Source organism: Myotis yumanensis, unplaced genomic scaffold, assembly GCF_028538775.1.
Source record: "Myotis yumanensis isolate MYYU_CA2020_CCGP unplaced genomic scaffold, mMyoYum1.0.hap1 SCAF_26, whole genome shotgun sequence".
NCBI classification, from domain to species: Eukaryota; Metazoa; Chordata; class Mammalia; order Chiroptera; family Vespertilionidae; genus Myotis; species Myotis yumanensis.
Genome location: NW_027223777.1, coordinates 610,681 through 620,858, shown reverse-complemented (window position 1 = coordinate 620,858; position 10,178 = coordinate 610,681).

Below are 10,178 nucleotides of genomic sequence, written 5' to 3'. Positions count from 1 at the left end.
ACAGGCCCTCACAATGACTATGATATCACAAGGACTCCGATGTTCCAATTGCTATGACGTCACAATGGCTATGACAATATAGTGGGAATGACTTTACCATGTATATTGCATGGTAGTGCCTAAGATATTACATTGGCTGTGACATTACAGTGGCCAGGACGTCACGGTTGCTGTAACGTCATGATGGCAATGACATCGCAATTGCTATGAAGTCACAAATGGCATGACTTCACAATGACTATGACATCACAAGGGCTATGATGTTACAGTGGCTAGGATGTCACAATGGCTATGAGGACACAATGGCTGTAACGGTACAATGTCTGTGATATTATTGTGACTATGACTTTACAAAGGCTATGACATTATTGTGGTTATGACGTCATAGTAGCTATGACGTTACCACGGCTCTGATGTTTTCATGGCCATGATGACGACGGCTATGATGACAATGAGTATGCCGACACAATGGCTAGGATATTACCAATGCGATGACTTTACAATGTATATGATATTACAAAGGTGACGACGTTTCAATGGCCATGACATTAATGTGTCTCTGAGGTTTCAATGGCTCTGACGTCACAATGCCTATGACATAACAATGGCTATGACGTCACAATGGCTCTTACGGGACAGTGGAAATAAATATACTATCTCTATGGCATTGTGGGGCCTATCACGTTACGATGGCCGTGACATTATAGTGGCTATGCCATCACAATGTCTCTGACATCATGATGGTTATGAAGTCAACGGCGATGACATAACAATTTCTATGAAACTACACTGGCTTTGACCTTACAGTACATATGATGTTATAGTCGCTGTGATGTCACAATGGCTATGACATCACAGTTTCTATGACATCATAGTGGCTATGACATTCCAATGGCCATGAGATCTCAGTGGCTATCTAGCTACAATGGCTATGCCATCAGAGTGGCCATGACTTTATAATAACTCTGACGTTGCAATGGCTGAGACATCACAATGGCTATGACATCACCGTTTCTATGACATCATAGTGGCTATGACATTCCAATGGCCGTGAGATCACAGTGGCTATCTAGCTACAATGGCTATGCCATCAGCGTGGCCATGACTTTATAATAACTCTGACGTTGCAATGGCTCAGACATCACAATGGCTATGACATCAAAATGGCTATGGCGTTAAATTTGCAATGACTTAAATATGTCTGTGTCATTACGGTGCCCGTGACGTCACAATGGCTGAGACATGACCGTGGCTATGACGATGCAATTCCTGTGGCATTGTAGTAGCTGTGACTTTTCAAAGGCTATGAAATTAAAGTGGGTATGAGGTCACAGTGGCGCCGTCATCACTATGGCTATGACTTGATAATGGCCGTGACATCACAATTGTTACGAAGTCACACTTGATATGGCTTCACGTTTATGTGATGTCACTACAGCTATGATGTTAAAATTGCTATGTCACAACTGCTACAACGTCACAATTCCTATGGCGTTGCAATGGCTGTGATATTATCATGACTATGACGTTATAAAAGCTATGACATTATAGTGGGTAGGACGTCCCAGTGGCTACGAAGTTACTTTGGCTCTGATGTTATGATGGCTATGACGTGACGATGGCTATATTGAAAATGGCTACTCCGACACAATGGCTACGATATTACAAATATTATTACTTTCCGATGTCTGTGACCTTACAAATGCTACGCCGTCTCAATGGCTGTGACGGGATAGTGGCTATGAGGTTACAATGGCTCTGATATCACAATGGGTCTGAAGGCACAATGTATATGGCACTAGAGTGGCTAGGCCATTACTATGGATCCGAGGTTTCATTGCCTATGGCACTACAGTAGCTATGATATTGCAAGAGCCATGACTTTGCGATAGATATGATGTGCTAGTGGCTATGACATCACAAATGGTATGAAGTCACAACTGACAGGCCTTCACAATGCCTATGATATCACAAGGGCTCCGATGTTCCAATTGCTGTGACGTCACAATGGCTAGGAAGTCACAATGCTATGACAATACAGTGGGAATGACTTTACTATGTCTATTGCATGGTAGTGCCTAAGATATTACATTGGCTGTGACATTATAGTGGCCAGGACGTCACGGTTGGTGTAACGTCATGATGGCAATGACATCGCAATTGCTATAAAGTCACAAATGGCATAACTTCACAATGACTATGACATCACTAGGGCTATGATGTTCGGTGGCTATGATGTCACAATGGCTATGAGGACACAATGGCTATGACGGTACAATGTCTGTGATGTTATTGTGACTATGACTTTACAAAGGCTTTGACATTATTGTGGTTATGACGTCATAGTAGCTATGACGTTACCACGGCTCTGATGTTTTCATGGCCATGATGACGATGGCTATGATGACAATGAGTATGCCGACCCAATGGCTAGGATATTACAAATGTGATGACTTTACAATGTATATGATATTACAAAGGTGACGCCGTTTCAATGGCGATGACATTAATGTGGCTATGAGGTTTCAATGGCTCTGACGTCACAATGCCTATGACATAACAATGGCTATGACGTCACAATGGCTCTTACGGGACAGTGGAAATGACTATACTATCTCTATGACATTGTGAGGCCTATCACGTTACGATGGCCGTGACATTATAGTGGCTATGCCATCACAATGTCTCTGACATCATGATGGTTATGAAGTCAACGGCGATGACATTACAATGTCTATGAAACTACAGTGGCTTTGACCTTACAGTAGATATGATGTTATAGTCGCTGTGATATCACAATGGCTATGACATCACAGTTTCTATGACATCATAGTGGCTATGACATTCCAATGGCCGTGAGATCACAGTAGCTATCTAGCTACAATGGCTATGCCATCAGCGTGGCCATGACTTTATAGTAACTCTGACGTTGCAATGGCTCAGACATCACAATGGCTATGGCGTTAAATTTGCAATGACTTAAATATGTCTGTGTCATTACGGTGCCCGTGACGTCACAATGGCTGAGACATGACCGTGGCTATGACGATGCAATTCCTGTGGCATTGTCGTAGCCTTGACTTTTCAAAGGCTATGAAATTAAAGTGGGTATGACGTCACAATGGCGCCGTCATCACGATGGCTATGACTTGATAATGGCCGTGACATCACAATTGCTACGAAGTCACACTTGATATGGCTTCACGTTTATGTGATGTCACAATAGCTATGATGTTAAAATTGCTATGTCACAACTGCTACAATGTCACAATTCCTATGGCGTTGCAATGGCTGTGATATTATCATGACTATGACGTTATAAAAGCTATGAAATTATAGTGGGTAGGACGTCCCAGTGGCTACGAAGTTACAATGGCTCTGATGTTATGATGGCTATGACGTGACGATGGCTATATTGAAAATGGCTACGCCGACACAATGGCTACGATATTACAAATATTATTACTTTCCGATGTCTGTGACCTTACAAATGCTACGCCGTGTCAATGGCTGTGACGGGATAGTGGCTATGAGGTTACGATGGCTCTGATATCACAATGGGTCTGAAGGCACAATGGATATGGCACTAGAGTGGCTAGGCCATTACTATGGATCCGAGGTTTCATTGCCTATGACACTACAGTAGCTATGATATTGCAAGAGCCATGACTTTCCAGTAGATATGATGTGCTAGTGGCTATGACATCACAAATGGTATGAAGTCACAACTGACAGGCCTTCACAATGCCTATGATATCACAAGGGCTCCGATGTTCCAATTGCTGTGACGTCACAATGGCTAGGACGTCACAATGGCTATGACAATACAGTGGGAATGACTTTACTATGTCTATTGCATGGTAGTGCCTAAGATATTACATTGGCTGTGACATTATAGTGGCCAGGAAGTCACGGTTGCTGTAACGTCATGATGGCAATGACATCGCAATTGCTATGAAGTCACAAATGGCATGACTTCACAATGACTATGACATCACTAGGGCTATGATGTTACGGTGGCTATGATGTCACAATGGCTATGAAGACCCAATGGCTATGACGGTACAATGTCTGTGATGTTATTGTGACTATGACTTTACAAAGGCTATGACATTATTGTGGTTATGACGTCATAGTAGCTATGACGTTACCACGGCTCTGATGTTTTCATGGCCATGACGACGACGGCTATGATGACAATGAGTATGCCGATACAATGGCTACGATATTCCAAAGGCGATGACTTTACAATGTATATGATATTACAAAGGTGACGCCGTTTCAATGGCGATGACATTAATGTGGCTATGAGGTTTCAATGGCTATGACGTCACAATGCCTATGACATAACAATGGCTATGACGTCACAATGGCTCTTACGGGACAGTGGAAATGACTATACTATCTCTATGACATTGTGAGGCCTATCACGTTACGATGGCCGTGACATTATAGTGGCTATGCCATCACAATGTCTCTGACATCATGATGGTTATGAAGTCAACGGGGATGACATTACAATGTCTATGAAACTACAGTGGCTTTGACCTTACAGTAGATATGATGTTATAGTCGCTGTGATGTCACAATGGCTATGACATCACAGTTTCTATGACATCATAGTGGCTATGACATTCCAATGGCCGTGAGATCACAGTAGCTATCTAGCTACAATGGCTATGCCATCAGCGTGGCCATGACTTTATAGTAACTCTGACGTTGCAATGGCTCAGACATCACAATGGCTATGGCGTTAAATTTGCAATGACTTAAATATGTCTGTGTCATTACGGTGCCCGTGACGTCACAATGGCTGAGACATGACCGTGGCTATGAGGATGCAATTCCTGTGGCATTGTAGTAGCCTTGACTTTTCAAAGGCTATGAAATTAAAGTGGGTATGACGTCACAATGGCGCCGTCATCACTATGGCTATGACTTGATAATGGCCGTGACATCACAATTGCTACGAAGTCACACTTGATATGGCTAAACGTTTATGTGATGTCACAATAGCTATGATGTTAAAATTGCTATGTCACAACTGCTACAATGTCACAATTCCTATGGCTTTGCAATGGCTGTGATATTATCATGACTATGACGTTATAAAAGCTATGACATTATAGTGGGTAGGACGTCCCAGTGGCTACGAAGTTACAATGGCTCTGATGTTATGATGGCTATGACGTGACGATGGCTATATTGAAAATGGCTACGCCGACACAATGGCTACGATATTACAAATATTATTACTTTCCGATGTCTGTGACCTTACAAATGCTACGCCGTGTCAATCGCTGTGACGGGATAGGAGCTATGAGGTTACGATGGCTCTGATATCACAATGGGTCTGAAGGCACAATGGATATGGCACTAGAGTGGCTAGGCCATTACTATGGATCCGAGGTTTCATTGCCTATGACACTACAGTAGCTATGATATTGCAAGAGCCATGACTTTCCAGTAGATATGATGTGCTAGTGGCTATGACATCACAAATGGTATGAAGTGACAACTGACAGGCCTTCACAATGCCTATGATATCACAAGGGCTCCGATGTTCCAATTGCTGTGACGTCACAATGGCTAGGACGTCACAATGGCTATGACAATACAGTGGGAATGACTTTACTATGTCTATTGCATGGTAGTGCCTAAGATATTACATTGGCTGTGACATTATAGTGGCCAGGAAGTCACGGTTGCTGTAACGTCATGATGGCAATGACATCGCAATTGCTATGAAGTCACAAATGGCATGACTTCACAATGACTATGACATCACTAGGGCTATGATGTTACGGTGGCTATGATGTCACAATGGCTATGAAGACCCAATGGCTATGACGGTACAATGTCTGTGATGTTATTGTGACTATGACTTTACAAAGGCTATGACATTATTGTGGTTATGACGTCATAGTAGCTATGACGTTACCACGGCTCTGATGTTTTCATGGCCATGACGACGACGGCTATGATGACAATGAGTATGCCGATACAATGGCTACGATATTCCAAAGGCGATGACTTTACAATGTATATGATATTACAAAGGTGACGCCGTTTCAATGGCGATGACATTAATGTGGCTATGAGGTTTCAATGGCTATGACGTCACAATGCCTATGACATAACAATGGCTATGACGTCACAATGGCTCTTACGGGACAGTGGAAATGACTATACTATCTCTATGACATTGTGAGGCCTATCACGTTACGATGGCCGTGACATTATAGTGGCTATGCCATCACAATGTCTCTGACATCATGATGGTTATGAAGTCAACGGCGATGACATTACAATGTCTATGAAACTACAGTGGCTTTGACCTTACAGTAGATATGATGTTATAGTCGCTGTGATGTCACAATGGCTATGACATCACAGTTTCTATGACATCATAGTGGCTATGACATTCCAATGGCCGTGAGATCACAGTAGCTATCTAGCTACAATGGCTATGCCATCAGCGTGGCCATGACTTTATAGTAACTCTGACGTTGCAATGGCTCAGACATCACAATGGCTATGGCGTTAAATTTGCAATGACTTAAATATGTCTGTGTCATTACGGTGCCCGTGACGTCACAATGGCTGAGACATGACCGTGGCTATGACGATGCAATTCCTGTGGCATTGTAGTAGCCTTGACTTTTCAAAGGCTATGAAATTAAAGTGGGTATGACGTCACAATGGCGCCGTCATCACTATGGCTATGACTTGATAATGGCCGTGACATCACAATTGCTACGAAGTCACACTTGATATGGCTTCACGTTTATGTGATGTCACAATAGCTATGATGTTAAAATTGCTATGTCACAACTGCTACAATGTCACAATTCCTATGGCGTTGCAATGGCTGTGATATTATCATGACTATGACGTTATAAAAGCTATGACATTATAGTGGGTAGGACGTCCCAGTGGCTACGAAGTTACAATGGCTCTGATGTTATGATGGCTATGACGTGACGATGGCTATATTGAAAATGGCTACGCCGACACAATGGCTACGATATTACAAATATTATTACTTTCCGATGTCTGTGACCTTACAAATGCTACGCCGTGTCAATGGCTGTGACGGGATAGTGGCTATGAGGTTACGATGGCTCTGATATCACAATGGGTCTGAAGGCACAATGGATATGGCACTAGAGTGGCTAGGCCATTACTATGGATCCGAGGTTTCATTGCCTATGACACTACAGTAGCTATGATATTGCAAGAGCCATGACTTTCCAGTAGATATGATGTGCTAGTGGCTATGACATCACAAATGGTATGAAGTCACAACTGACAGGCCTTCACAATGCCTATGATATCACAAGGGCTCCGATGTTCCAATTGCTGTGACGTCACAATGGCTAGGACGTCACAATGGCTATGACAATACAGTGGGAATGACTTTACTATGTCTATTGCATGGTAGTGCCTAAGATATTACATTGGCTGTGACATTATAGTGGCCAGGAAGTCACGGTTGCTGTAACGTCATGATGGCAATGACATCGCAATTGCTATGAAGTCACAAATGGCATGACTTCACAATGACTATGACATCACTAGGGCTATGATGTTACGGTGGCTATGATGTCACAATGGCTATGAAGACCCAATGGCTATGACGGTACAATGTCTGTGATGTTATTGTGACTATGACTTTACAAAGGCTATGACATTATTGTGGTTATGACGTCATAGTAGCTATGACGTTACCACGGCTCTGATGTTTTCATGGCCATGACGACGACGGCTATGATGACAATGAGTATGCCGATACAATGGCTACGATATTCCAAAGGCGATGACTTTACAATGTATATGATATTACAAAGGTGACGCCGTTTCAATGGCGATGACATTAATGTGGCTATGAGGTTTCAATGGCTATGACGTCACAATGCCTATGACATAACAATGGCTATGACGTCACAATGGCTCTTACGGGACAGTGGAAATGACTATACTATCTCTATGACATTGTGAGGCCTATCACGTTACGATGGCCGTGACATTATAGTGGCTATGCCATCACAATGTCTCTGACATCATGATGGTTATGAAGTCAACGGCGATGACATTACAATGTCTATGAAACTACAGTGGCTTTGACCTTACAGTAGATATGATGTTATAGTCGCTGTGATGTCACAATGGCTATGACATCACAGTTTCTATGACATCATAGTGGCTATGACATTCCAATGGCCGTGAGTTCACAGTAGCTATCTAGCTACAATGGCTATGCCATCAGCGTGGCCATGACTTTATAGTAACTCTGACGTTGCAATGGCTCAGACATCACAATGGCTATGACATCCAAATGGCTATGGCGTTAAATTTGCAATGACTTAAATATGTCTGTGTCATTACGGTGCCCGTGACGTCACAATGGCTGGGACATGATCGTGGCTATGACGATGCAATTCCTGTGGTTGTAGTAGCTGTGACTTTTCAATGGCTATGAAATTAAAGTGGGTATGACGTCACAATGGCGCCGTCATCACTATGGCTATGACTTGATAATGGCCGTGACATCACAATTGCTACGAAGTCACACTTGATATGGCTTCACGTTTATGTGATGTCACAACAGCTATGATGTTAAAATTGATATTTCACAACTGCTACAACGTCACAATTCCGATGGCGTTGCAATGGCTGTGATATTATCATGACTATGACGTTATAAAAGCTATGACATTATAGTGGGTAGGACTTCCCAGTGGCTACGAAGTTACTTTGGCTCTGATGTTATGATGGCTACGACGTGACGATGGCTATATTGAAAATGGCTACGCCGACACAATGGCTACGATATTACAAATATTATTACTTTCCGATGTCTGTGACCTTACAAATGCTACGCCGTGTCAATGGCTGTGACGGGATAGTGGCTATGAGGTTAAAATGGCTCTGATATCACAATGGGTCTGAAGGCACAATGGATATGGCACTAGAGTGGCTAGGCCATTACTATGGATCCGAGGTTTCATTGCCTATGACACTACAGTAGCTATGATATTGCAAGAGCCATGACTTTCCAGTAGATATGATGTGCTAGTGGCTATGACATCACAAATGGTATGAAGTCACAACTGACAGGCCTTCACAATGCCTATGATATCACAAGGGCTCTGATGTTCCAATTGCTGCGACGTCACAATGGCTAGGACGTCACAATGGCTATGACAATACAGTGGGAATGACTTTACTATGTCTATTGCATGGTAGTGCCTAAGATATTACATTGGCTGTGACATTATAGTGGCCAGGAAGTCATGGTTGCTGTAACGTCATGATGGCAATGACATCGCAATTGCTATGAAGTCACAAATGGCATGACTTCACAATGACTATGACATCACTAGGGCTATGATGTTACGGTGGCTATGATGTCACAATGGCTATGAAGACCCAATGGCTATGACGGTACAATGTCTGTGATGTTATTGTGACTATGACTTTACAAAGGTTATGACATTATTGTGGTTATGACGTCATAGTAGCTATGACGTTACCACGGCTCTGATGTTTTCATGGCCATGACGACGACGGCTATGATGACAATGAGTATGCCGACACAATGGCTAGGATATTACAAAGGCGATGACTTTACAATGTATATGATATTACAAAGGTGACGCCGTTTCAATGGCGATGACATTAATGTGGCTATGAGGTTTCAATGGCTATGACGTCACAATGCCTATGACATAACAATGGCTATGACGTCACAATGGCTCTTACGGGACAGTGGAAATGACTATACTATCTCTATGACATTGTGGGGCCTATCACGTTACGATGGCCGTGACATTATAGTGGCTATGCCATCACAATGTCTCTGACATCATGATGGTTATGAAGTCAACGGCGATGACATAACAATGTCTATGAAACTACAGTGGCTTTGACCTTACAGTAGATATGATGTTATAGTCGCTGTGATGTCACAATGGCTATGACATCACAGTTTCTATGACATCATAGTGGCTATGACATTCCAATGGCCGTGAGATCACAGTAGCTATCTAGCTACAATGGCTATGCCATCAGCGTGGCCATGACTTTATAGTAACTCTGACGTTGCAATGGCTCAGACATCACAATGGCTATGGCGTTAAATTTGCAATGACTTAAATATGCTGTGTCATTACGGT